Source organism: Pleurodeles waltl, unplaced genomic scaffold (assembly GCF_031143425.1).
Source record: "Pleurodeles waltl isolate 20211129_DDA unplaced genomic scaffold, aPleWal1.hap1.20221129 scaffold_67, whole genome shotgun sequence".
NCBI lineage: Eukaryota > Metazoa > Chordata > Amphibia > Caudata > Salamandridae > Pleurodeles > Pleurodeles waltl.
The window spans coordinates 904,722-931,822 of NW_027150384.1; the positions used below are offsets into that span (position 1 = coordinate 904,722).

Below are 27,101 nucleotides of genomic sequence, written 5' to 3' on the forward strand. Positions count from 1 at the left end.
AGTTTTCCCAAGAATATGATACATTAGTCTTTGAAATACAGAAGCAGCAGAGCACAAACCAAATGGCATCCTATTAAACTTAAACACACCAAAGGGAGTGATGAAAGATGTCAACAATTTTGATTCTTCACACAATTGAACTTGGTGATAAGCTGAACTCAAATCTAATGTCGTAAAATATTTTGCCTCTCCTAAAAGACAGACCATTTCATTTATGTTTGGTAAAGGAAATTTGTCTTCAATCACAGCTTTGTTGAGATGTCTAAGGTCCACACAGTCTAATATCTCCCGATTTCTTCACAGCAACAACAATGGGGGCGACCCATTGTGCAGCCTCGACTTCTTCAATGATGCCTTCAGATTGAAACCTTTGTAATTCAGATTTAACCTTGTCTTGTAAAGTGAAAGGAATTTTTCTTACTTTGCACGCTACAGGGCTGACACCCTCCTTAAGACAAATACGATGTTTGTATCCCGTAACGCACCCTACTTTAGAAGAAAATACATCAGAAAATTCACCTATGATGTCGTCTTTGATGCTGCAAACATTTTGAACTAATACTTGAGGAATAGAATTGGGATTTAATATAATCCCAAGCATCTTCTGATGTGGCCAACTCAGAATTGTGTCACCAACAACTGGAACATATATTTTCTCTGAAATTGTGTTCCCTTTAAAGGTTATGACGGCTTCAAAGTAACCCTTGAGCTCAATAGGTTTACCGCCATAACTGTAGGGAATGATATCAGGATCCAGTAAAGAAACTCTTCCCATAAAATGCTTAGTGAAATCCGAAACTGATACTAAGGAAAGTTTCGCGCCCGAATCCATCATCATAGAAATAGATGTTCCGTTGACATCCACAAAATCCGAAGGGTACTGACAAGTATTATTGGCGACACAATTAACATCATAAATAATCTGAAGAACAAAATCTCGATCATCATTACAATCAATTTCCTGAACTTTGACTTTAGACTTAGAAAATGATTTGCAATACTTAGCAAAATGTCCCTTCTTGGAACATTTGTTACAAATAATATGAATAGCAGGACAATCTTGGCTATTAGCTAAATGAGTTGTAGAACCACACCTAAAACACATCAGTTTTGCTCTAATGTTTGCTTGAAACTTGTTATTAGTTTTTGTATTTATAGCTTGGACCTCCATAGAAACACCTTTGGATTTCCTCAAATTATCAATACAAGCCATCGAATGTTCAACTTGCTTAGCAATGATTAACACTTCATCTAGTGATGGATCACTTTTGACCCATAATGCTTCTCTTACTTTGTCGCATTTACATTCAAGCATGAATCGGTCTCTAATACGTTCTTCTAGATTTTCTCCGAAGTTACATGATGAAGCTAGTTTGCGTAAAGCTGTGACAAAATCTTCAATAGATTCATCATCCATCTGCTTACGTTTCCCAAAATAGTAACGTTGTAAAATGATAGAAACTTTGGGAAGAAAGTGATTGTCCAGTCTAAGTAAAGTAGAATCAAATTCATTCAAAGAGTTGTCACCTTCCGCACCATCTGATGTTGTTATTGCAGGTAAAGTTTCCAAGATTTCTTGACCCTCCGCACCAAGACAATGTTGTAAAACAGAAGTCTTTCTTTCAGAGGATAGGTTGCTGCCACAGACGTGCATGTAAGTCAGGAAAACCTTTTTCCATTTTTGCCACGATATAGGAGGTTCTCCAGGAAGCGCAAGAAAAAATGGTAGAGGTGTAATGTTCTGCATAATCACTTATTATTGCAGGGAAAGAAAAAATTTTTTACAAAAAAATGTAACACAGAAAATGAAGTGCCACTTAAAAGAAATAAAATATCCAGAAAAAAACAATGACAGAGCCAACTTGTTTCCAAAAATAAACGTAATAAAATAGCAGTTTTAAACGGATAATTTAGAGCTAAACTCTGTTTATTTGTTGAATAACTCGAGTTGAAAAACGAGTCGTCGTATCCCCTGTGGAGCGTGTTTCCCTTGAATACAGCCGAGTAAATAAACAGCGTGTGTATCTCAAGAGAGCGCGGCCGGGAAATAAAGGCACGCGTTCACGTTGCCATGGCAACAAATTCAACAGCAGGTAAATAAACAGCGCGTGTATCTCAAGAGAGCGCGGCCGGGAAAGAAAGGCTTGCGTTCACGTTGCTTTGGCAACAAAATCAACAGCACGCGTCTCCAGAGGCACGAGGAAAGGAGACAGTTGAAAGACGCGTCTATTAAATTTATAAATAGACATGAAAAGAATTACCATGTGGCTCAAAAACAGGTTGAAAAAATAAAAATAAAAAAAATGTGAGCCACAAAAAACAGAGGAAAAAGAAATTACAGTACCTTTTTTTTTCTTAACGTTAGAAGCTGAATAAATGAAGATGTTGAAGTTTCCAAGGTACAGTTTCAGAAGTCTCGAACCACCCTTGTCGCCAACATGTAGTGAATCTGTCATCCAAGGCAGAAATTCAAGTTGACACTTGTAGTTGATTAAATGTACGTTTATTTCCAGTTTGATGCGTAAAAGAAACTTCATCCACCCACAAGTCAAGATCCTCCAATCTCCTCACATCTCCTTCCCAGACTCCCCCAGCATTCCAAATTCCAGAGAGTCTATGAGCCTAAAGGAAGGCAGGGGAAGCATTGGGAGAAACCAACTAAGAGAAATACATAACTAAAAGAAACACAATACATATAAAGGGAAAAGATGCTGAGATAAACACAATAAAGAAATAGTAATAACACCACAACCACTCTGCTCTTTTCACCACTCTACACAGCTGCACACCACACTACTCCACTCCGCACCACTCTATGCCACTGCACTTTACACAACTAGACTATTCTGCACGACTCAGTTGTAGCCAGCTAATTTGCAATTTTGTGTATTTTCTAAACTGTTCCAGCTTTGCGAAATACAAAGCTTATGAAGTTCTTTAAACAAATAAATGTAAGTTGGCCTCAGCTCAGAGCCCTCCATCCCACTCCTCTTACCTGAGTCCTGGGTGCCCTGCCTCCATGTGTTTGCTGGAGGATGTCCTACATCAGACATTCTGCATCAGGACATCATACATGGAAGGCCACAAAGGATAAACCTTATCTCAAGTAAAGTTAGGAGACTTAACCTACTCTGAAAAGTGTGGAGTTTCCTAATCCCGCCCAACTTCATAAATTAAGTCTTCATTTAACTCACCACAAATGTAATATAACTTCACAGGGACCTTGGAGCATTTCCATCAAATACATTTTAGGGAAATAGCGGCAAATAGTTTATTTTAAACATTTTAGGGCTGCAATAGGGGTGGAAACTAAATACAATTTAAATGTCATTTTACAGGGGAAGTTCCCAAATTAATTTGACAAAAGATGGATAGTTCAATTATATTTTACTACTATTCTCTACTCTAGTATACGACACACCACTCCACTCCACGAGACTCTTCTCCATTCCACTCTACTCCACTATATGACACTCTACGACACTCTGCTTGACTCTATGCCATATGACTCAAGGCCACCCTACTAGATCCTATTTCCGTCTATTCCGCTTTATCCTACGACATTCCACTCAATGGCACTCCACAGCACTCTATGTCACTCCACTCTACGCCACTCTACGACACTCCACTCAGAGACACTCTGTGCCACTTTACTCCACTCCACGCATTCTAGGCCACTCTAGCACCTTACTACATTCTACGCTTTGCCACTCCACTGCACAACACTTTACTCCAATCTATGACTCTTAACTTCAGTTTACATTATGCCGCTTTTTGCCCCTCCACTCTACACTACTCCACTCTCAAACACTCTTCGACACTCTATGCCACTGTACACCACTTCACTCTACTCCACTCTGCATCACTCCACTCCATCTATGACACTCCACTCCACTCTATTCGCCTCCATTCTACTACACTCTATGCCACTCTATGCCACTCCATTGTACTCCACTCAACACTATGTCACTCTATTCCACTCTACGCCACTCTGCTTCACTTTAAGCCACTCTACTCTATGATCCTTTACTATATGACTCTCCACAACATTCTATGGCACTCTACTCCACTCCACTCTGACACTTTACTCTACTCCACTCCATGACACTTTACTCTACCACACTCCACTCTATGCCATTCTACTCCATTCTACTCTACCTATGCCACTCTACACAACTCCAGGACAATCTATGACCTCCCTCCACTCAATGCCACTCCACTCTACTCCACTCTATGCCTCTCTATGCCACTCCATTGTACTCCACTCAACACTCTGTCACTCTATTCCACTCTACGCCACTCTGCTTCACTTTACGCCACTATACTCTATGATCTTCTACTATATGACTCTCCACAACACTCTATGGCACTCTACTCCACTCCACTATATGACACTTTACTCTATGACACTCCACTCTATACCACTCTACACCACTATACGCAACTCCAGGACAATCTATGAGAGCCCTCCACTCAATGACACTCCACTCTATGCTATGCTACTCTATGCCACTCCACTCTATGACATTCTACTCCATTCTACTCTACTCTACTCCTTTCTTTGCCACTCTACGCAACTCCAGGACAATCTATGACCTCCCTCCACTCAATGACACTTCACTCTATGCCATGCCCCTCTATGCCACTCCACTATATGACATTCTTCTCCACCTAAACCACTCCTTAACACTATACAACTCTCTACTCCACTCCACTCTAATCTCCGACATTCTTCTCCACTCTACGCCCCTCCACTCTACGACACTCTATTCCATGACACTCTACTCCACTCTACTAGGCCACTGCACTCCACTCTATTACACTCCACTCTAAAACACCCCACTCTATGACCCTATATGCCACTTTACACCCCTCCACTCTATGACACTCTATGCTACTTTACTTCACTCTATGCCACTCCACACTATTCCACTCCATTCTATGACATTCTACCTCTCTCCACTCTATGACACTCTACGCCACTTGACTCTAGTCCTCTCCATCCTGCCACACTCCATGACACTCTACGACACTAGTCTCTTGGCCACTTTACTCTACGTCGTTCCACTCCATGCTACACCACTACACTCTATGACACTTTGCTCCACACTATGCCACGCCACTCCACGCCACTCCACGCCACGCTCCTCTTTGGCACTAACTTAGCCATGCTGAACAGCAGCCATGCTGATGTACATTATGGATGAAAAACACATTGGCAAAGTCAATAGCTCGTGCATGGGTGAGACCCACTGGCTTTGCCAATGTCTCTTTATAATGAGTTTGACATTACAACGGGAAGAAGGCCCGGCCTAGAGCATCACTTAGAGCACAGTGGGAGACTTGAGAGCTCTGTTTTCAATGATTTGTGAAACAACAGTGGCCTGTACAACCTTAAACTGGTCCCATCAGCTAATGTTAAGCCACGTGCCCTTAGCAAACAAATAATCATTATAACGATAAAAAATAAACACATAATAATGTAAGAAAGTGCAATTCCCAGAAAGAAAAATCATGCTTGTAAAACAAAAAAGTCAGGTAGGATGAAAGCCTCACATATGACCAGGACTGAGTGCCTGGCGGTTTGAGTGTCAAAAAACAAATGGTAAAACCACCATTATTTGTAATAGTGAGAGATGGATGGATCCTGGCTCTGCAAACCTGCACGTGTTTTCCTCGGCGTTTAGATGTTCAGTGGGTGGTTAAAGGGCGGTCTGGGGGATGAAGATGCAGAAACTGCGGGGGCTGCGTTACAGTGAGACCCCCGGTTCTGGAGGATGCTGAACCCTCTCCGAAGGCCCACCACAGACACAGCTCAAATGTGTGAGATCTCACCGTGTGAGACGGGTCTGTAATAAGCGAGGTTGTTGAGGGACCAATGCATAGTTACTGTCCGAAATGTTGCATATATCATTCATAAAACACGGACTACACAGATTTTGTTTAATCTTTAATTTATCCAAATGCAAAAGAAAACATGGGGCGGCTCCTCAGTATGGGGAGGAGCATCCCCCCGCCAGCAGCAACCGCTGCAAATCCTTTTACAGGGGAAGGATGATAAACTCGGTTTATTATCCTTTCTGTGTAAAAGGGGCGGGGCACTGGGGGGTGACGGGCCGAGGGGAGTGCTCTGTGCACTCCCCCTCACTGCCCAGGTATGTGTAGCCAGCCGTCTCAGGCGGCCAAACACACATGCGCACTGCTGCCAGGCTGGAGAGCAGCACAATCTCCCAGTCTGCCAGGAAGCGCCCTGGCTGGGCGCTTCCAAGGGCGCTCCCAGCCAGTGCTGTCAGGATCGGCGCAGGGCAGGCTGGGAGCCTGTGTCTGCAGCAGCGACGGGAGAGGAGCGGCGCATGGCACGGGAGCAGAGGTACGTTTAAAAAAAAAAAAATATTCTTTGATTATTTTTCCCGTGTCCCCCCCCTCCCCCACCTCACCCTCATCCCCTCCCCCCATCCCTGCTGCCCCACCCAGCCACGCATCCGCTCCTGGTTGAGTGCGCCCGCAGTGTCGGATCACACCACAGAGAGTGGGATTGTGGAGTCACTCACTGGAAGTGAGTGCACCCGCAGTGTGTGAGTCACATCGCAGACAGTGGGACTGTGGAGTCACTCACTGGGAGTGAGTGCACCCGCAGTGTGTGAGTCACATCGCAGACAGTGGGACTGTGGAGTCACTCTGGGTGTGAGTGTGCCTGCAGTGTGTGAGTCACATCAAGAGTGGGACTGTGGAGTCACTCACTCCTCGTGAGTGTGCATACAGTGTCTGGAGACCTGGAAACTCCCAAGCTAGCAGTATGATTGTGCCGGAATGATACAAGTTGATGAGACTGAAATAATGACAATGAGGGCGGGAGGAATGAAGGGCGGGAAGCGAGGGAGTGCAGATAAGGAAGGTGGGGAGGAAGAGGGATAAAGAAGGGAAGAAGCGAGAGGCGTGGAAGGAGGGCACAGGTGGAATACGAGAGCCTGTTGTTCTCCAGGTTTCTAATAATGTGATGCAATGTTTGCCTGATAAGAACAGATAAAACACTTCTGCCGAAACCCGGGACCTTTAGATCTTCAGTCTAACGCTCTCCCAACTGAGCTATTTCGGCGGCCACGTATTTCTCTGTGATCATAATGATTTTACTGCAGATACCGTGGGGGGCATGTACAGGACTAAAGAGTTCACAGGTTTTACCCCAGACGCACAGGACTCGTCGCCAGGGTCACAGGACTCTCCGCCAGGGTCAGAGAGCTCATTACCAGGGCCACAGGTCTCCTCCCCAGGGTCACAGGACTCAGCCCCAGGTTCAGAGGTCTCACCCCACGTACACGGGTCTCACCCCAGATTCAAAGGTATCATCCCCAGGGTCACAATTCTCACTCCAGGGTCACAGGGTTCACCCCTAGTGTCACAGGACTCATCCACCACCACCATCACTCCCTCCCTTACACTGACAAGCCTCGCCGGGGGTCGCTGCCTCCTCCCAGCACTGAAGACCAGAGACTGAGCTGACATTTTAAGCGGTAACTCCATCGATGCTCTGACTCTTCCCGAAGATCAACCACATCCGAGCAGGAGAAACTGCCCCTGACCTAACCCCGGCCCCTCTTCCCCTCCATCGGGACCCTCAGAGACCTCACTCGTTGCTTGCACACCGACGCCTTCCCCTCCATGGGACCCTCGGAGACCTCACTCTGTAACCTCCACATTGCCCCCTTCTCTCCAGGGCCAATTCGGTGTCTGACCCGTCAGACCTCACTCAGCCCCTCCATTCCGCGCCGCCTTCTCACCAGGGCCCGGTTGGTGTCTGACCCGTCAGAACTCACTCAGTAACCTCCACACTGGCCGCCTTCTCACCAGGGCCCCTTCGGTGTCTGACTCGTCAGACCTCACTCAGTCCTTCAACACTGACCCCTTCTCTCCAGGGCCCCTCGGTGTCTGACCCGTCAGACCTCACTCAGTAACCTCCACACTAGCCGCCTTCTCACCAGGGCCCCTTCGGTGTCTGACTCGTCAGACTTCACTCAGTCCTTCAACACTGACCCCTTCTCTCATGGGCCCCTTCGGTGTCTGACCCGTCAGACCTCACTCAGTAACCTCCACATTGGCCGCCTTCTCTCCAGGGCCCCTTCGGTGTCTGATCTTACTCAGACCCTCCACACCGCCCCCTTCTCACCAGGCCCGTTGGGTGTCTGACTCGTCAGATCTCACTCCACGGGTGATTCAAGCATCGAACCCACCGTCGATAACGGCCCGGCCTCTGTCCTTTTCGGCCCTCGTCATTGCCTCCGGGGTGTACGCGTGGGGATGTCCAGTGTAACAGGAGGTGTGATGTCCCCACCACCCCCGCAGAGGGGACTTTCTCTTTCAGGCGTTCCCCAGACACTGACTGACCAAAGAGGACAGACACAACCTGTCACACGGCCTCACAGTGAGCAAGAATCCGAACCCCCCAGAGAAGTAGGCGCCCCCTGGCGGGGAGCTCGGACACTGCGCCTCTTCCTGTGCCATAAACCTTGATGCCCTTTCAGCTGCTCTGGAACAAACACATCTGCCCCACCCCGGACCGGGCATTATCCCTCATTAGTGTCACACCGTGAGTGTGACGTATCATTATTTGGTGCCTGTGGTCTTTAAGAGACTGAAAAGTACTGTGAGCCGCAGAAAAGAGAAACACTTCTGATGCCAGTGGGCAATAGTTTAATACACCCCTGTAGGTGGAATACATTTTCATATTTGCTCCTCGGAAACCCTTGGGTTCCAGGTGAAATGGGGCCACACATGTATGAAGGTGACAGACCCACGGGGAGGCCTCTCGCACAGTGTTCTTGGTACATGATTGAAGTTTCCTTCTCCTTCGGCTTTTGAATAAAAGGAAACCGACACCTTGTGAAAACAGAAGTGCTGCTATCTGGAGCTCGGTACCCTACCTCACACACGTCCACATTCCAATGACATATGAGTGGCTCGTTGGTCTAGGGGTATGATTCTCGCTTCGGGTGCGAGAGGTCCCGGGTTCAAATCCCGGACGAGCCCTCCTTGGAATTCTTTTTTTAAATTAAAAAAAAGCAGATGCTTCAAGTGGTTAATCAAACAACATCATCTTTTAAAAAGACCCTGGCCTGGTTTCGGATTTTAATCCAGAATATGTCGCACTCATCCCAACACTCAGATGTGTGTGTGTGTGTGTTGGGTGGGGGGCGGGGGTGCCTACACCTGCCACATCAGCAGGGAAGAGAGGATTTCTCTTACATGCAGTTGAAACTCACTGTGGGCGCTACACTTCGTGGAGCTGTTGAGTGGGCTGTGGGGGCGCACGTGAGTGCGAGCCACACTAGGAAAAGTGCGCTGGACACAGTGCTTAATTTGTGCTTGTTGTTTCCGGTGCTGAGCACCGACACTTATTTTTGAGGGCCGGGGCTTATTCTTCTGCCTCTAGCATTTGCTGCGAGAAAAAGACACAAATGAGGAAGACGAAGGAAGGGAACAACGAAAAAGTGTCACAAAGGGAGAAAGCTGCAAGAGTGAGCTGAAGGGGCAGGAAGTGGCTTTATATGGATTGAAGAGGCCTGAGATGGGTTCAGGATTACGCTGCAGCCGCGTATTTAAGAGGAGGGCTTGGGCACCGGCACCTTTTTATTTACAAATTAAGCACTGGCTGGACAGTAAGAGCAGCAGAGGCCCTCCTCCTACAGGGGGCGCTCCTCTGAGACCTGCCAAAGTTATAACTTTTATGACCGTATTTAAAAGGGGCATTTTCTGTGCCACCGACGGTAACTCTGAATGGTGCATTCCACGGTGCAGCTGTCCGGGGCGTCCTCCGTGGCACATTAAAGGTGAAATGACACAATCATTCTGGTGAACGTGTCCGTTCCGATTGGCAGGTGCCGTGCCAACGTCGGGGTGCATTGGGTGGCACAATAACCCCCGTAGATGCGCTTCCTGGGGTTATTCCGCAGAGCAGTCCTCTTGCTAGGCATGTGCCAGGGCCGGACTGCCCGCTTGGTCCCCTGGCACTGCCATGCGGGCTGCATGGGAAAGGGTTTGGCTTGAACTTTTTGCCCAGACTGAGCTGATCCTGGTTTCCATTCCGGTCCCTGTATATTTGGTGCCACAGTAATTGTCCCGCACACTATATAGGGTTATTCTGAACCACGGTGCTGTGATGGGCATATTCTGGGCACAGGGATCTGCATACTCTGTACCACGAGGTAAAAGAAACACTAGTGCAAATAGAAGAATCGATGCTTAAAAGTGTGCATCAGTGTACACTACACACACACAGTGAGTGAGAGCAGTGTGTGTCCTGAGTTACAGACGCACAGTGAGTGAGAGCAGTGTGTGTCCTGAGTTATAGACGCACAGTGAGTGAGAGTAGTGTGTCACGAGTTATAGACACACAGTGAGAGTAGAGTGTGGCCTGAGTGAGAGTAGAGTGTGTCCTGAGTTATAGACACACAGTGAGTGAGAGTAGAGTGTGTCTTGAGTTATAGACGCACAGTGAGTGAGAGTAGAATGTGTCCTGAGTTATAGATGCACAGTGAGTGAGAGCAGAGTGTGTCCTGAGTTATAGACGCACAGTGAGTGAGAGCAGAGGGTGTCCTGAGTTATAGACACACAGTGAGTGAGAGTAGAGTGTGTCCTGAGTTATAGACGCACAGTGAGTAAGAGTAGAGTGTGTCCTGAGTTATAGATGCACACAGCGAGTGAGAGTAGAGTGTGTCCTTAAGTACACAGACACACAGTGAGTGAGAGCAGAGGGTGTCCTGAGTTACAGACGCACAGTGAGTGAGAGCAGAGTGTGTCTTGAGTTACAGACACACAGTGAGTGAGAGCAGAGTGTGTCCTGAGTTATAGACACACAGTGAGTGAGAGCAGAGTGTGTCCTGAGTTATAGACATACAGTGAGTGAGAGCAGAGTCTGTCCTGAGTTATAGATGCACACAGCGAGTGAGAGCAGAGTGTGTCCTGAGTTATAGATGCACAGTGAGTGAGAGCAGAGTGTGTCCTGAGTTATAGACACACAGTGAGTGAGAGTAGAGTGTGTCCTGAGTTATAGACGCACAGTGAGTGAGAGTAGAATGTGTCCTGAGTTATAGATGCACAGTGAGTGAGAGTAGTGTGTCACGAGTTATAGACACACAGTGAGAGTAGAGTGTGGCCTGAGTGAGAGTAGAGGGTGTCCTGAGTTATAGACACAGTGAGTGAGAGTAGAGTGTGTTCTGAGTTATAGACGCACAGTGAGTGAGAGCAGAGTGTGTCCTGAGTTATAGACACACAGTGAGTGAGAGTAGAGTGTGTCCTGAGTTATAGACGCACAGTGAGTGAGAGCAGAGTGTGTCCTGAGTTATAGACACACAGTGAGTGAGAGTAGAGGGTGTCCTGAGTTATAGACACAGTGAGTGAGAGCAGAGTGTGTCACATGTTATAGACGCACACAGTGAGTGAGAGCAGAGTGCGTCACGAGTTATAGACGCACACAGTGAGTGAGAGCAGAGTGTGTCCTGAGTTATAGACACACAGTGAGTGAGAGTAGAGTGTGTCCTGAGTTATAGACACGCAGTGAGTGAGAGTAGAGTGTGTCCTGAGTTATAGACACGCAGTGAGTGAGAGTAGAGTGTGTCCTGAGTTATAGACGCACAGTGAGTGACAGCAGATGCACACAGTGAGTGAGAGTAGAGTGTGTCCTGAGTTATAGATGCACAGTGAGTGAGAGTAGAGTGTGTCCCGAGTTATAGACGCACAGTGAGTGAGAGTAGTGTGTCACGAGTTATAGACACACAGTGAGAGTAGAGTGTCTCCTGAGTGAGAGTAGAGTGTGTTCTGAGTTATAGACGCACAGTGAGTGAGAGCAGTGTCTGTCCTGAGTTATAGACGCACACAGTGAGTGAGAGCAGAGTGTGTCCTGAGTTATAGACGCACAGCGAGTGAGAGCAGAGTGTGTCCTGAGTTATAGACACACAGTGAGTGAGAGTAGTGTGTCCTGAGTTATAGACGCACACAGTGAGTGAGAGCAGAGTGTGTCCTTAAGTACACAGACACACAGTGAGTGAGAGCAGAGTGTGTCTTGAGTTATAGACGCACACAGTGAGTGAGAGTAGAGTGTGTCCTGAGTTATAGGCACACAGTGAGTGAGAGCGGAGTGTGTCCTTAAGTACACAAACACACAGTGAGTGAGAGTAGAGGGTGTCCTGAATTACAGACACACGGTGAGTGAGAGTCGAGTGTGTCCTTGTAAGGAAATGCCTCCTTGGCATGGTTGCCCCCTGACTTTTTGCCTTTGCTGATGCTATGTTTACAATTGAAAGTGTGCTGAGGCCTGCTAACCAGGCCCCAGCACCAGTGTTCTTTCCCTAACCTGTACTTTTGTATCCACAATTGGCAGACCCTGGCATCCAGATAAGTCCCTTGTAACTGGTACTTCTAGTACCAAGGGCCCTGATGCCAAGGAAGGTCTCTAAGGGCTGCAGCATGTCTTATGCCACCCTGGAGACCTCTCACTCAGCACAGACACACTGCTTGCCAGTTTGTGTGTGCTAGTGAGGACAAAACGAGTAAGTCGACATGGCACTCCCCTCAGGGTGCCATGCCAGCCTCTCACTGCCTATGCAGTATAGGTAAGACACCCCTCTAGCAGGCCTTACAGCCCTAAGGCAGGGTGCACTATACCATAGGTGAGGGTACCAGTGCATGAGCATGGTACCCCTACAGTGTCTAAATAAAACCTTAGACATTGTAAGTGCAGGGTAGCCATAAGAGTATATGGTCTGGGAGTCTGTCAAACACGAACTCCACAGCACCATAATGGCTACACTGAAAACTGGGAAGTTTGGTATCAAACTTCTCAGCACAATAAATGCACACTGATGCCAGTGTACATTTTATTGTAAAATACACCACAGAGGGCACCTTAGAGGTGCCCCCTGAAACTTAACCGACTATCTGTGTAGGCTGACTAGTTTTAGCAGCCTGCCACAAACCGAGACATGTTGCTGGCCCCATGGGGAGAGTGCCTTTGTCACTCTGAGGCCAGTAACAAAGCCTGCACTGGGTGGAGATGCTAACACCTCTCCCCGGCAGGAATTGTCACACCTGGCGGTGAGCCTCAAAGGCTCCCCTCCTTTGTGCCAACCCAGCAGGACACTCCAGCTAGTGGAGTTGCCCGCCCCCTCCGGCCAGGCCCCACTTTTGGCGGCAAGGCCGGAGAAAATAATGAGAATAACAAGGAGGAGTCACTGGCCAGTCAGGACAGCCCCTAAGGTGTCCTGAGCTGAGGTGACTCTAACTTTTAGAAATCCTCCATCTTGCAGATGGAGGATTCCCCCAATAGGGTTAGGATTGTGACCCCCTCCCCTTGGGAGGAGGCACAAAGAGGGTGTACCCACCCTCAGGGCTAGTAGCCATTGGCTACTAACCCCCCAGACCTAAACACGCCCTTAAATTTAGTATTTAAGGGCTACCCTGAACCCTAGAAAATTAGATTCCTGCAACTACAAGAAGAAGGACTGCCTAGCTGAAAACCCCTGCAGAGGAAGACCAGAAGACGACAACTGCCTTGGCTCCAGAAACTCACCGGCCTGTCTCCTGCCTTCCAAAGATCCTGCTCCAGCGACGCCTTCCAAAGGGACCAGCGACCTCGACATCCTCTGAGGACTGCCCCTGCTTCGAAAAGACAAGAAACTCCCGAGGACAGCGGACCTGCTCCAAGAAAAGCTGCAACTTTGTTTCCAGCAGCTTTAAAGAACCCTGCAAGCTCCTCGCAAGAAGCGTGAGACTTGCAACACTGCACCCGGCGACCCCGACTCGGCTGGTGGCGATCCAACACCTCAGGAGGGACCCCAGGACTACTCTAAGACTGTGAGTACAAAAACCTGTCCCCCCTGAGCCCCCACAGCGCCGCCTGCAGAGGGAATCCCGAGGCTTCCCCTGACCGCGACTCTTTGAATCCTAAGTCCCGACACCTGGGAGAGACCCTGCACCCGCAGCCCCCAGGACCTGAAGGACCGGACTTTCACTGTAGGAGTGACCCCCAGGAGTCCCTCTCCCTTGACCAAGTGGAGGTTTCCCCGAGGAACCCCCCCCTTGCCTGCCTGCAGCGCTGAAGAGATCCCTAGATCTCCCATTGACTTCCATTACAAACCCGACGCTTGTTTCTACACTGCACCCGGCCGCCCCCGCGCTGCTGAGGGTGAAATTTCTGTGTGGGCTTGTGTCCCCCCCGGTGCCCTACAAAACCCCCCTGGTCTGCCCTCCGAAGACGCGGGTACTTACCTGCAAGCAGACCGGAACCGGGGCACCCCCTTCTCTCCATTCTAGCCTATGTGTTTTGGGCACCACTTTGAACTCTGCACCTGACCGGCCCTGAGCTGCTGGTGTGGTGACTTTGGGGTTGCTCTGAACCCCCAACGGTGGGCTACCTTGGACCAAGAACTAAGCCCTGTAAGTGTCTTACTTACCTGGTTAACCTAACAAAAACTTACCTCCCCTAGGAACTGTGAAAATTGCACTAAGTGTCCACTTTTAAAACAGCTATTTGTGAATAACTTGAAAAGTATACATGCAATTTTGATGATTTGAAGTTCCTAAAGTACTTACCTGCAATACCTTTCGAATGAGATATTACATGTAGAATTTGAACCTGTGGTTCTTAAAATAAACTAAGAAAAGATATTTTTCTATATAAAAACCTATTGGCTGGATTTGTCTCTGAGTGTGTGTACCTCATTTATTGTCTATGTGTATGTACAACAAATGCTTAACACTACTCCTTGGATAAGCCTACTGCTCGACCACACTACCACAAAATAGAGCATTAGTATTATCTCTTTTTTACCACTATTTTACCTCTAAGGGGAACCCTTGGACTCTGTGCATGCTATTCCTTACTTTGAAATAGCACATACAGAGCCAACTTCCTACATTGGTGGATCAGCGGTGGGGTACAAGACTTTGCATTTGCTGGACTACTCAGCCAATACCTGATCACACGACAAATTCCAAAATTGTCATTAGAAATTGATTTTTGCAATTTGAAAAGTTTTCTAAATTCTTAAAAGACCTGCTAGGGCCTTGTGTTAGATCCTGTTTAGCATTTCTTTTAGAGTTTAAAAGTTTGTAAAAGTTTGAATTAGATTCTAGAACCAGTTTTAGATTCTTAAAAAGTATTCCAACTTTTAGAAGCAAAATGTCTAGCACAGATGTGACTGTGGTGGAACTCGACACCACACCTTACCTCCATCTTAAGATGAGGGAGCTAAGGTCACTCTGTAAAATAAAGAAAATAACAATGGGCCCCAAACCTACCAAAATACAGCTCCAGGAGCTTTTGGCAGAGTTTGAAAAGGCCAACCCCTCTGAGGGTGGCAACTCAGAGGAAGAGGATAGTGACTTGGAGGACAATTCCCCCCTACCAGTCCTATCTAGGGAGAACAGGGTCCCTCAAACCCTGACTCCTAAAATAATAGTCAGAGATGCTGGTTCCCTCACAGGAGAGACCAACACCTCTGAAATCACTGAGGATAGCCCCAGTGAAGAGGACATCCAGTTAGCCAGGATGGCCAAAAGATTGGCTTTGGAAAGACAGATCCTAGCCATAGAAAGGGAAAGACAAGAGATGGGCCTAGGACCCATCAATGGTGGCAGCAATATAAATAGGGTCAGAGATTCTCCTGACATGTTAAAAATCCCCAAAGGGATTGTGACAAAATTTGAAGATGGTGATGACATCACCAAGTGGTTCACAGCTTTTGAGAGGGCTTGTGTAACCAGAAAAGTGAACAGATCTCACTGGGGTGCTCTCCTTTGGGAAATGTTCACTGGAAAGTGTAGGGATAGACTCCTCACACTCTCTGGAAAAGATGCAGAATCTTATGACCTCATGAAGGGTACCCTGATTGAGGGCTTTGGATTCTCCACTGAGGAGTACAGGATTAGGTTCAGGGGGGCTCAAAAATCCTCGAGCCAGACCTGGGTTGACTTTGTTGACTACTCAGTGAAAACACTAGATGGTTGGATTCAAGGCAGTGGTGTAAGTAATTATGATGGGCTGTACAATTTATTTGTGAAAGAACACCTGTTAAGTAATTGTTTCAATGATAAACTGCATCAGCATCTGGTAGACCTAGGACCAATTTCTCCCCAAGAATTGGGAAAGAAGGCGGACCATTGGGTCAAGACAAGGGTGTCCAAGACTTCAACAGGGGGTGACCAAAAGAAAGGGGTCACAAAGACTCCCCAGGGGAAGGGTGATGAGACAACCAAAACTAAAAATAGTAAAGAGTCTTCTACAGGCCCCCAAAAACCTGCACAGGAGGGTGGGCCCAGAGCCTCTTCACAAAACAATGGGTACAAGGGTAAAAACTTTGATCCCAAAAAGGCCTGGTGTCATAGCTGTAAACAGCATGGACACCAAACTGGAGACAAGGCCTGTCCCAAGAAAGGTTCCACTCCAAACTCCCATCCAGGTAACACTGGTATGGCTAGTCTCCAAGTGGGATCAACAGTGTGCCCAGAGCAAATCAGGGTCCACACTGAAGCTACTCTAGTTTCTGAGGGTGGGGTGGATTTAGCCACACTAGCTGTCTGGCCGCCTAACATGCAAAAATACAGACAGCAACTCTTAATTAATGGGACTAGAATAGAGGGCCTGAGGGATACAGGTGCCAGTGTCACCATGGTGACAGAGAAACTGGTTTCCCCTGGCCAATACCTGACTGGAAAAACTTACACAGTCACCAACGCTGACAATCAGAGAAAAGTACATCCCATGGCAATGGTTACTTTAGAATGGGGAGGGGTCAATGGCCTGAAACAGGTGGTGGTCTCCTCAAATATCCCAGTGGACTGTCTGCTTGGAAATGACCTGGAGTCCTCAGCATGGGCTGAGGTAGAACTAAAAACCCATGCAGCAATGCTGGGTATCCCTGAACTGGTGTGTGTGAAAACAAGAGCACAATGCAAGGCACAGGGTGAAAAAGTAGAGCTGGAGTCTGGAAAAATGGCCCAGCCTACCAAGAGAACAGGAAAGTCAGTTGGGAAACCAACTGCAACACAGCAAAAGAAAGGGAACCTCTCTTCTCAGGAAGAAGTTCTGCCCTCTGAGGGAACTGAGCCTTTGGAGCTTGGACCTTACCAGGTTGAGCTCTTAGGCCCAGGGGGACCCTCCAGGGAGGAGCTGTGTAAGGGACAAGAAACCTGTCCCTCTCTTGAAGGCCTTAGGCAGCAAGCTGCTGAAGAGTCCAAAGGCAAGAAAAATGGAACGCATAGGGTCTATTGGGAGGATGGACTCCTGTACACTGAGGCCAGAGACCCCAAACCTGGTGCCACTAGGAGAGTGGTAGTGCCTCAGCTGTTCAGAGAGTTCATCCTAACATTGGACCATGACATTCCCCTTGCTGGACATTTGGGACAAACCAAGACGTGGGAGAGGTTAGTCAACCACTTCTACTGGCCCAATATGTCCAACATGGTTAAGGAGTTTTGCCTCTCCTGCCCCACCTGTCAAGCCAGTGGTAAGACAGGTGGGCATCCAAAGGCCCCCCTCATTCCACTTCCAGTGGTGGGGGTTCCCTTTGAAAGAGTGGGTGTGGACATAGTTGGTCCACTGGAACCTCCCACAGCCTCGGGAAATATGTATATCCTGGTAGTAGTGGATCATGCTACCAGGTATCCTGAAGCTATTCCCCTTAGGTCGACTACTGCCCCTGCAGTAGCCAAGGCCCTCATTGGTATCTTTACCAGAGTGGGTTTCCCTAAGGAGGTGGTGTCTGACAGAGGTACCAACTTCATGTCAGCATACCTAAAGCACATGTGGAATGAGTGTGGAGTGACTTATAAATTCACTACACCATACCATCCACAAACTAATGGCTTGGTTGAGAGATTCAACAAGACATTAAAAGGCATGATCATGGGGCTCCCAGAAAAGCTCAAAAGGAGATGGGATGTCCTCTTGCCATGTCTGCTTTTCGCTTACAGAGAGGTGCCACAGAAGGGAGTAGGATTCTCACCCTTTGAACTTCTGTTTGGTCATCCTGTAAGGGGACCACTTGCCCTTGTTAAAGAAGGCTGGGAGAGGCCTCTCCATGAGCCTAAACAGGACATAGTGGACTATGTACTTGGCCTTCGCTCTAGAATGGCAGAGTACATGGAAAAGGCAACCAAAAACCTTGAGGCCAGCCAACAGCTCCAGAAGTTTTGGTATGACCAAAAGGCTGCACTGGTTGAGTTCCAACCAGGGCAGAAAGTCTGGGTTCTGGAGCCTGTGGCTCCCAGGGCACTCCAGGACAAATGGAGTGGCCCTTACCCAGTACTAGAAAGGAAGAGTCAGGTCACCTACTTGGTGGACCTGGGCACAAGCAGGAGCCCCAAGAGGGTGATCCATGTAATCCGCCTTAAGCTCTTCCACGACAGGGCTGATGTCAATCTGTTGATGGTAACAGATGAGGATCAGGAGGCAGAGAGTGAACCTCTCCCTGATCTTCTGTCATCAGACCCAAAAGATGGTACAGTAGATGGAGTGATCTACTCAGACACCCTCTCTGGCCAACAGCAAGCTGATTGTAGGAGAGTCCTACAACAGTTTCCTGAACTCTTCTCCTTAACCCCTGGTCAGACACACCTGTGTACCCATGATGTGGACACAGGAGACAGCATGCCTGTCAAGAACAAAATCTTTAGACAGTCTGACCATGTTAAGGAAAGCATCAAGGTGGAAGTCCACAAGATGCTGGAATTGGGAGTAATTGAGCGCTCTGACAGCCCCTGGGCTAGCCCAGTGGTCTTAGTCCCCAAACCTCACACCAAAGATGGAAAGAAAGAGATGAGGTTTTGTGTGGACTACAGAGGGCTCAATTCTGTCACCAAGACAGATGCCCATCCAATTCCAAGAGCTGATGAGCTCATTGATAAACTAGGTGCTGCCAAATTTCTAAGTACCTTTGACTTGACAGCAGGGTACTGGCAAATAAAAATGGCACCTGGAGCAAAAGAAAAGACAGCATTCTCCACACCTGATGGGCATTATCAGTTTACTGTTATGCCCTTTGGTTTAAAGAATGCCCCTGCCACCTTCCAAAGGTTGGTGAATCAAGTCCTTGCTGGCTTGGAGTCCTTTAGCACAGCTTATCTTGATGATATTGCTGTCTTTAGCTCCACCTGGCAGGATCACCTGGTCCACCTGAGGAAGGTTTTGAAGGCTCTGCAATCTGCAGGCCTCTCTATCAAGGCATCCAAATGCCAGATAGGGCAGGGAACTGTGGTTTACTTGGGACACCTTGTAGGTGGAGGCCAAGTTCAGCCACTCCAACCCAAGATCCAGACTATTCTGGACTGGGTAGCTCCAAAAACCCAGACTCAAGTCAGGGCATTCCTTGGCTTGACTGGGTATTACAGGAGGTTTGTGAAGGGATATGGATCCATTGTGACAGCCCTCACTGAACTCACCTCCAAGAAAATGCCCAAGAAAGTAAACTGGACTGTGGAATGCCAACAGGCCTTTGACACCCTGAAACAGGCAATGTGCTCAGCACCAGTTCTAAAAGCTCCAGATTATTCTAAGCAGTTCATTGTGCAGACTGATGCCTCTGAACATGGGATAGGGGCAGTTTTGTCCCAAACAAATGATGATGGCCTTGACCAGCCTGTTGCTTTCATTAGCAGGAGGTTACTCCCCAGGGAGCAGCGTTGGAGTGCCATTGAGAGGGAGGCCTTTGCTGTGGTTTGGTCCCTGAAGAAGCTGAGACCATACCTCTTTGGGACTCACTTCCTAGTTCAAACTGACCACAGACCTCTCAAATGGCTGATGCAAATGAAAGGTGAAAATCCTAAACTGTTGAGGTGGTCCATCTCCCTACAGGGAATGGACTTTATAGTGGAACACAGACCTGGGACTGCCCATGCCAATGCAGATGGCCTTTCCAGGTTCTTCCACTTAGAAAATGAAGACTCTCTTGGGAAAGGTTAGTCTCATCCTCTTTCGTTTGGGGGGGGGTTGTGTAAGGAAATGCCTCCTTGGCATGGTTGCCCCCTGACTTTTTGCCTTTGCTGATGCTATGTTTACAATTGAAAGTGTGCTGAGGCCTGCTAACCAGGCCCCAGCACCAGTGTTCTTTCCCTAACCTGTACTTTTGTATCCACAATTGGCAGACCCTGGCATCCAGATAAGTCCCTTGTAACTGGTACTTCTAGTACCAAGGGCCCTGATGCCAAGGAAGGTCTCTAAGGGCTGCAGCATGTCTTATGCCACCCTGGAGACCTCTCACTCAGCACAGACACACTGCTTGCCAGCTTGTGTGTGCTAGTGAGGACAAAACGAGTAAGTCGACATGGCACTCCTCTCAGGGTGCCATGCCAGCCTCTCACTGCCTATGCAGTATAGGTAAGACACCCCTCTAGCAGGCCTTACAGCCCTAAGGCAGGGTGCACTATACCATAGGTGAGGGTACCAGTGCATGAGCATGGTACCCCTACAGTGTCTAAATAAAACCTTAGACATTGTAAGTGCAGGGTAGCCATAAGAGTATATGGTCTGGGAGTCTGTCAAACACGAACTCCACAGCACCATAATGGCTACACTGAAAACTGGGAAGTTTGGTATCAAACTTCTCAGCACAATAAATGCACACTGATGCCAGTGTACATTTTATTGTAAAATACACCACAGAGGGCACCTTAGAGGTGCCCCCTGAAACTTAACCGACTATCTGTGTAGGCTGACTAGTTTTAGCAGCCTGCCACAAACCGAGACATGTTGCTGGCCCCATGGGGAGAGTGCCTTTGTCACTCTGAGGCCAGTAACAAAGCCTGCACTGGGTGGAGATGCTAACACCTCTCCCCGGCAGGAATTGTCACACCTGGCGGTGAGCCTCAAAGGCTCCCCTCCTTTGTGCCAACCCAGCAGGACACTCCAGCTAGTGGAGTTGCCCGCCCCCTCCGGCCAGGCCCCACTTTTGGCGGCAAGGCCGGAGAAAATAATGAGAATAACAAGGAGGAGTCACTGGCCAGTCAGGACAGCCCCTAAGGTGTCCTGAGCTGAGGTGACTCTAACTTTTAGAAATCCTCCATCTTGCAGATGGAGGATTCCCCCAATAGGGTTAGGATTGTGACCCCCTCCCCTTGGGAGGAGGCACAAAGAGGGTGTACCCACCCTCAGGGCTAGTAGCCATTGGCTACTAACCCCCCAGACCTAAACACGCCCTTAAATTTAGTATTTAAGGGCTACCCTGAACCCTAGAAAATTAGATTCCTGCAACTACAAGAAGAAGGACTGCCTAGCTGAAAACCCCTGCAGAGGAAGACCAGAAGACGACAACTGCCTTGGCTCCAGAAACTCACCGGCCTGTCTCCTGCCTTCCAAAGATCCTGCTCCAGCGACGCCTTCCAAAGGGACCAGCGACCTCGACATCCTCTGAGGACTGCCCCTGCTTCGAAAAGACAAGAAACTCCCGAGGACAGCGGACCTGCTCCAAGAAAAGCTGCAACTTTGTTTCCAGCAGCTTTAAAGAACCCTGCAAGCTCCTCGCAAGAAGCGTGAGACTTGCAACACTGCACCCGGCGACCCCGACTCGGCTGGTGGCGATCCAACACCTCAGGAGGGACCCCAGGACTACTCTAAGACTGTGAGTACAAAAACCTGTCCCCCCTGAGCCCCCACAGCGCCGCCTGCAGAGGGAATCCCGAGGCTTCCCCTGACCGCGACTCTTTGAATCCTAAGTCCCGACACCTGGGAGAGACCCTGCACCCGCAGCCCCCAGGACCTGAAGGACCGGACTTTCACTGTAGGAGTGACCCCCAGGAGTCCCTCTCCCTTGACCAAGTGGAGGTTTCCCCGAGGAACCCCCCCCTTGCCTGCCTGCAGCGCTGAAGAGATCCCTAGATCTCCCATTGACTTCCATTACAAACCCGACGCTTGTTTCTACACTGCACCCGGCCGCCCCCGCGCTGCTGAGGGTGAAATTTCTGTGTGGGCTTGTGTCCCCCCCGGTGCCCTACAAAACCCCCCTGGTCTGCCCTCCGAAGACGCGGGTACTTACCTGCAAGCAGACCGGAACCGGGGCACCCCCTTCTCTCCATTCTAGCCTATGTGTTTTGGGCACCACTTTGAACTCTGCACCTGACCGGCCCTGAGCTGCTGGTGTGGTGACTTTGGGGTTGCTCTGAACCCCCAACGGTGGGCTACCTTGGACCAAGAACTAAGCCCTGTAAGTGTCTTACTTACCTGGTTAACCTAACAAAAACTTACCTCCCCTAGGAACTGTGAAAATTGCACTAAGTGTCCACTTTTAAAACAGCTATTTGTGAATAACTTGAAAAGTATACATGCAATTTTGATGATTTGAAGTTCCTAAAGTACTTACCTGCAATACCTTTCGAATGAGATATTACATGTAGAATTTGAACCTGTGGTTCTTAAAATAAACTAAGAAAAGATATTTTTCTATATAAAAACCTATTGGCTGGATTTGTCTCTGAGTGTGTGTACCTCATTTATTGTCTATGTGTATGTACAACAAATGCTTAACACTACTCCTTGGATAAGCCTACTGCTCGACCACACTACCACAAAATAGAGCATTAGTATTATCTCTTTTTTACCACTATTTTACCTCTAAGGGGAACCCTTGGACTCTGTGCATGCTATTCCTTACTTTGAAATAGCACATACAGAGCCAACTTCCTACATTGGTGGATCAGCGGTGGGGTACAAGACTTTGCATTTGCTGGACTACTCAGCCAATACCTGATCACACGACAAATTCCAAAATTGTCATTAGAAATTGATTTTTGCAATTTGAAAAGTTTTCTAAATTCTTAAAAGACCTGCTAGGGCCTTGTGTTAGATCCTGTTTAGCATTTCTTTTAGAGTTTAAAAGTTTGTAAAAGTTTGAATTAGATTCTAGAACCAGTTTTAGATTCTTAAAAAGTATTCCAACTTTTAGAAGCAAAATGTCTAGCACAGATGTGACTGTGGTGGAACTCGACACCACACCTTACCTCCATCTTAAGATGAGGGAGCTAAGGTCACTCTGTAAAATAAAGAAAATAACAATGGGCCCCAAACCTACCAAAATACAGCTCCAGGAGCTTTTGGCAGAGTTTGAAAAGGCCAACCCCTCTGAGGGTGGCAACTCAGAGGAAGAGGATAGTGACTTGGAGGACAATTCCCCCCTACCAGTCCTATCTAGGGAGAACAGGGTCCCTCAAACCCTGACTCCTAAAATAATAGTCAGAGATGCTGGTTCCCTCACAGGAGAGACCAACACCTCTGAAATCACTGAGGATAGCCCCAGTGAAGAGGACATCCAGTTAGCCAGGATGGCCAAAAGATTGGCTTTGGAAAGACAGATCCTAGCCATAGAAAGGGAAAGACAAGAGATGGGCCTAGGACCCATCAATGGTGGCAGCAATATAAATAGGGTCAGAGATTCTCCTGACATGTTAAAAATCCCCAAAGGGATTGTGACAAAATTTGAAGATGGTGATGACATCACCAAGTGGTTCACAGCTTTTGAGAGGGCTTGTGTAACCAGAAAAGTGAACAGATCTCACTGGGGTGCTCTCCTTTGGGAAATGTTCACTGGAAAGTGTAGGGATAGACTCCTCACACTCTCTGGAAAAGATGCAGAATCTTATGACCTCATGAAGGGTACCCTGATTGAGGGCTTTGGATTCTCCACTGAGGAGTACAGGATTAGGTTCAGGGGGGCTCAAAAATCCTCGAGCCAGACCTGGGTTGACTTTGTTGACTACTCAGTGAAAACACTAGATGGTTGGATTCAAGGCAGTGGTGTAAGTAATTATGATGGGCTGTACAATTTATTTGTGAAAGAACACCTGTTAAGTAATTGTTTCAATGATAAACTGCATCAGCATCTGGTAGACCTAGGACCAATTTCTCCCCAAGAATTGGGAAAGAAGGCGGACCATTGGGTCAAGACAAGGGTGTCCAAGACTTCAACAGGGGGTGACCAAAAGAAAGGGGTCACAAAGACTCCCCAGGGGAAGGGTGATGAGACAACCAAAACTAAAAATAGTAAAGAGTCTTCTACAGGCCCCCAAAAACCTGCACAGGAGGGTGGGCCCAGAGCCTCTTCACAAAACAATGGGTACAAGGGTAAAAACTTTGATCCCAAAAAGGCCTGGTGTCATAGCTGTAAACAGCATGGACACCAAACTGGAGACAAGGCCTGTCCCAAGAAAGGTTCCACTCCAAACTCCCATCCAGGTAACACTGGTATGGCTAGTCTCCAAGTGGGATCAACAGTGTGCCCAGAGCAAATCAGGGTCCACACTGAAGCTACTCTAGTTTCTGAGGGTGGGGTGGATTTAGCCACACTAGCTGTCTGGCCGCCTAACATGCAAAAATACAGACAGCAACTCTTAATTAATGGGACTAGAATAGAGGGCCTGAGGGATACAGGTGCCAGTGTCACCATGGTGACAGAGAAACTGGTTTCCCCTGGCCAATACCTGACTGGAAAAACTTACACAGTCACCAACGCTGACAATCAGAGAAAAGTACATCCCATGGCAATGGTTACTTTAGAATGGGGAGGGGTCAATGGCCTGAAACAGGTGGTGGTCTCCTCAAATATCCCAGTGGACTGTCTGCTTGGAAATGACCTGGAGTCCTCAGCATGGGCTGAGGTAGAACTAAAAACCCATGCAGCAATGCTGGGTATCCCTGAACTGGTGTGTGTGAAAACAAGAGCACAATGCAAGGCACAGGGTGAAAAAGTAGAGCTGGAGTCTGGAAAAATGGCCCAGCCTACCAAGAGAACAGGAAAGTCAGTTGGGAAACCAACTGCAACACAGCAAAAGAAAGGGAACCTCTCTTCTCAGGAAGAAGTTCTGCCCTCTGAGGGAACTGAGCCTTTGGAGCTTGGACCTTACCAGGTTGAGCTCTTAGGCCCAGGGGGACCCTCCAGGGAGGAGCTGTGTAAGGGACAAGAAACCTGTCCCTCTCTTGAAGGCCTTAGGCAGCAAGCTGCTGAAGAGTCCAAAGGCAAGAAAAATGGAACGCATAGGGTCTATTGGGAGGATGGACTCCTGTACACTGAGGCCAGAGACCCCAAACCTGGTGCCACTAGGAGAGTGGTAGTGCCTCAGCTGTTCAGAGAGTTCATCCTAACATTGGACCATGACATTCCCCTTGCTGGACATTTGGGACAAACCAAGACGTGGGAGAGGTTAGTCAACCACTTCTACTGGCCCAATATGTCCAACATGGTTAAGGAGTTTTGCCTCTCCTGCCCCACCTGTCAAGCCAGTGGTAAGACAGGTGGGCATCCAAAGGCCCCCCTCATTCCACTTCCAGTGGTGGGGGTTCCCTTTGAAAGAGTGGGTGTGGACATAGTTGGTCCACTGGAACCTCCCACAGCCTCGGGAAATATGTATATCCTGGTAGTAGTGGATCATGCTACCAGGTATCCTGAAGCTATTCCCCTTAGGTCGACTACTGCCCCTGCAGTAGCCAAGGCCCTCATTGGTATCTTTACCAGAGTGGGTTTCCCTAAGGAGGTGGTGTCTGACAGAGGTACCAACTTCATGTCAGCATACCTAAAGCACATGTGGAATGAGTGTGGAGTGACTTATAAATTCACTACACCATACCATCCACAAACTAATGGCTTGGTTGAGAGATTCAACAAGACATTAAAAGGCATGATCATGGGGCTCCCAGAAAAGCTCAAAAGGAGATGGGATGTCCTCTTGCCATGTCTGCTTTTCGCTTACAGAGAGGTGCCACAGAAGGGAGTAGGATTCTCACCCTTTGAACTTCTGTTTGGTCATCCTGTAAGGGGACCACTTGCCCTTGTTAAAGAAGGCTGGGAGAGGCCTCTCCATGAGCCTAAACAGGACATAGTGGACTATGTACTTGGCCTTCGCTCTAGAATGGCAGAGTACATGGAAAAGGCAACCAAAAACCTTGAGGCCAGCCAACAGCTCCAGAAGTTTTGGTATGACCAAAAGGCTGCACTGGTTGAGTTCCAACCAGGGCAGAAAGTCTGGGTTCTGGAGCCTGTGGCTCCCAGGGCACTCCAGGACAAATGGAGTGGCCCTTACCCAGTACTAGAAAGGAAGAGTCAGGTCACCTACTTGGTGGACCTGGGCACAAGCAGGAGCCCCAAGAGGGTGATCCATGTAATCCGCCTTAAGCTCTTCCACGACAGGGCTGATGTCAATCTGTTGATGGTAACAGATGAGGATCAGGAGGCAGAGAGTGAACCTCTCCCTGATCTTCTGTCATCAGACCCAAAAGATGGTACAGTAGATGGAGTGATCTACTCAGACACCCTCTCTGGCCAACAGCAAGCTGATTGTAGGAGAGTCCTACAACAGTTTCCTGAACTCTTCTCCTTAACCCCTGGTCAGACACACCTGTGTACCCATGATGTGGACACAGGAGACAGCATGCCTGTCAAGAACAAAATCTTTAGACAGTCTGACCATGTTAAGGAAAGCATCAAGGTGGAAGTCCACAAGATGCTGGAATTGGGAGTAATTGAGCGCTCTGACAGCCCCTGGGCTAGCCCAGTGGTCTTAGTCCCCAAACCTCACACCAAAGATGGAAAGAAAGAGATGAGGTTTTGTGTGGACTACAGAGGGCTCAATTCTGTCACCAAGACAGATGCCCATCCAATTCCAAGAGCTGATGAGCTCATTGATAAACTAGGTGCTGCCAAATTTCTAAGTACCTTTGACTTGACAGCAGGGTACTGGCAAATAAAAATGGCACCTGGAGCAAAAGAAAAGACAGCATTCTCCACACCTGATGGGCATTATCAGTTTACTGTTATGCCCTTTGGTTTAAAGAATGCCCCTGCCACCTTCCAAAGGTTGGTGAATCAAGTCCTTGCTGGCTTGGAGTCCTTTAGCACAGCTTATCTTGATGATATTGCTGTCTTTAGCTCCACCTGGCAGGATCACCTGGTCCACCTGAGGAAGGTTTTGAAGGCTCTGCAATCTGCAGGCCTCTCTATCAAGGCATCCAAATGCCAGATAGGGCAGGGAACTGTGGTTTACTTGGGACACCTTGTAGGTGGAGGCCAAGTTCAGCCACTCCAACCCAAGATCCAGACTATTCTGGACTGGGTAGCTCCAAAAACCCAGAC

The 27,101-nt window shown here is 48.2% G+C and overlaps 1 non-coding gene across 1 annotated transcript; it reads left to right on the forward strand.

Moving 5' to 3' along the window:
• The first annotated feature begins 8,952 nt into the window (after positions 1–8,952).
• Positions 8,953–9,024, forward strand: TRNAP-CGG (transfer RNA proline (anticodon CGG)). Its single transcript has one exon. It is a non-coding gene; the product is annotated as a tRNA-Pro (tRNA).
• Positions 9,025–27,101: the final 18,077 nt, after the last annotated feature.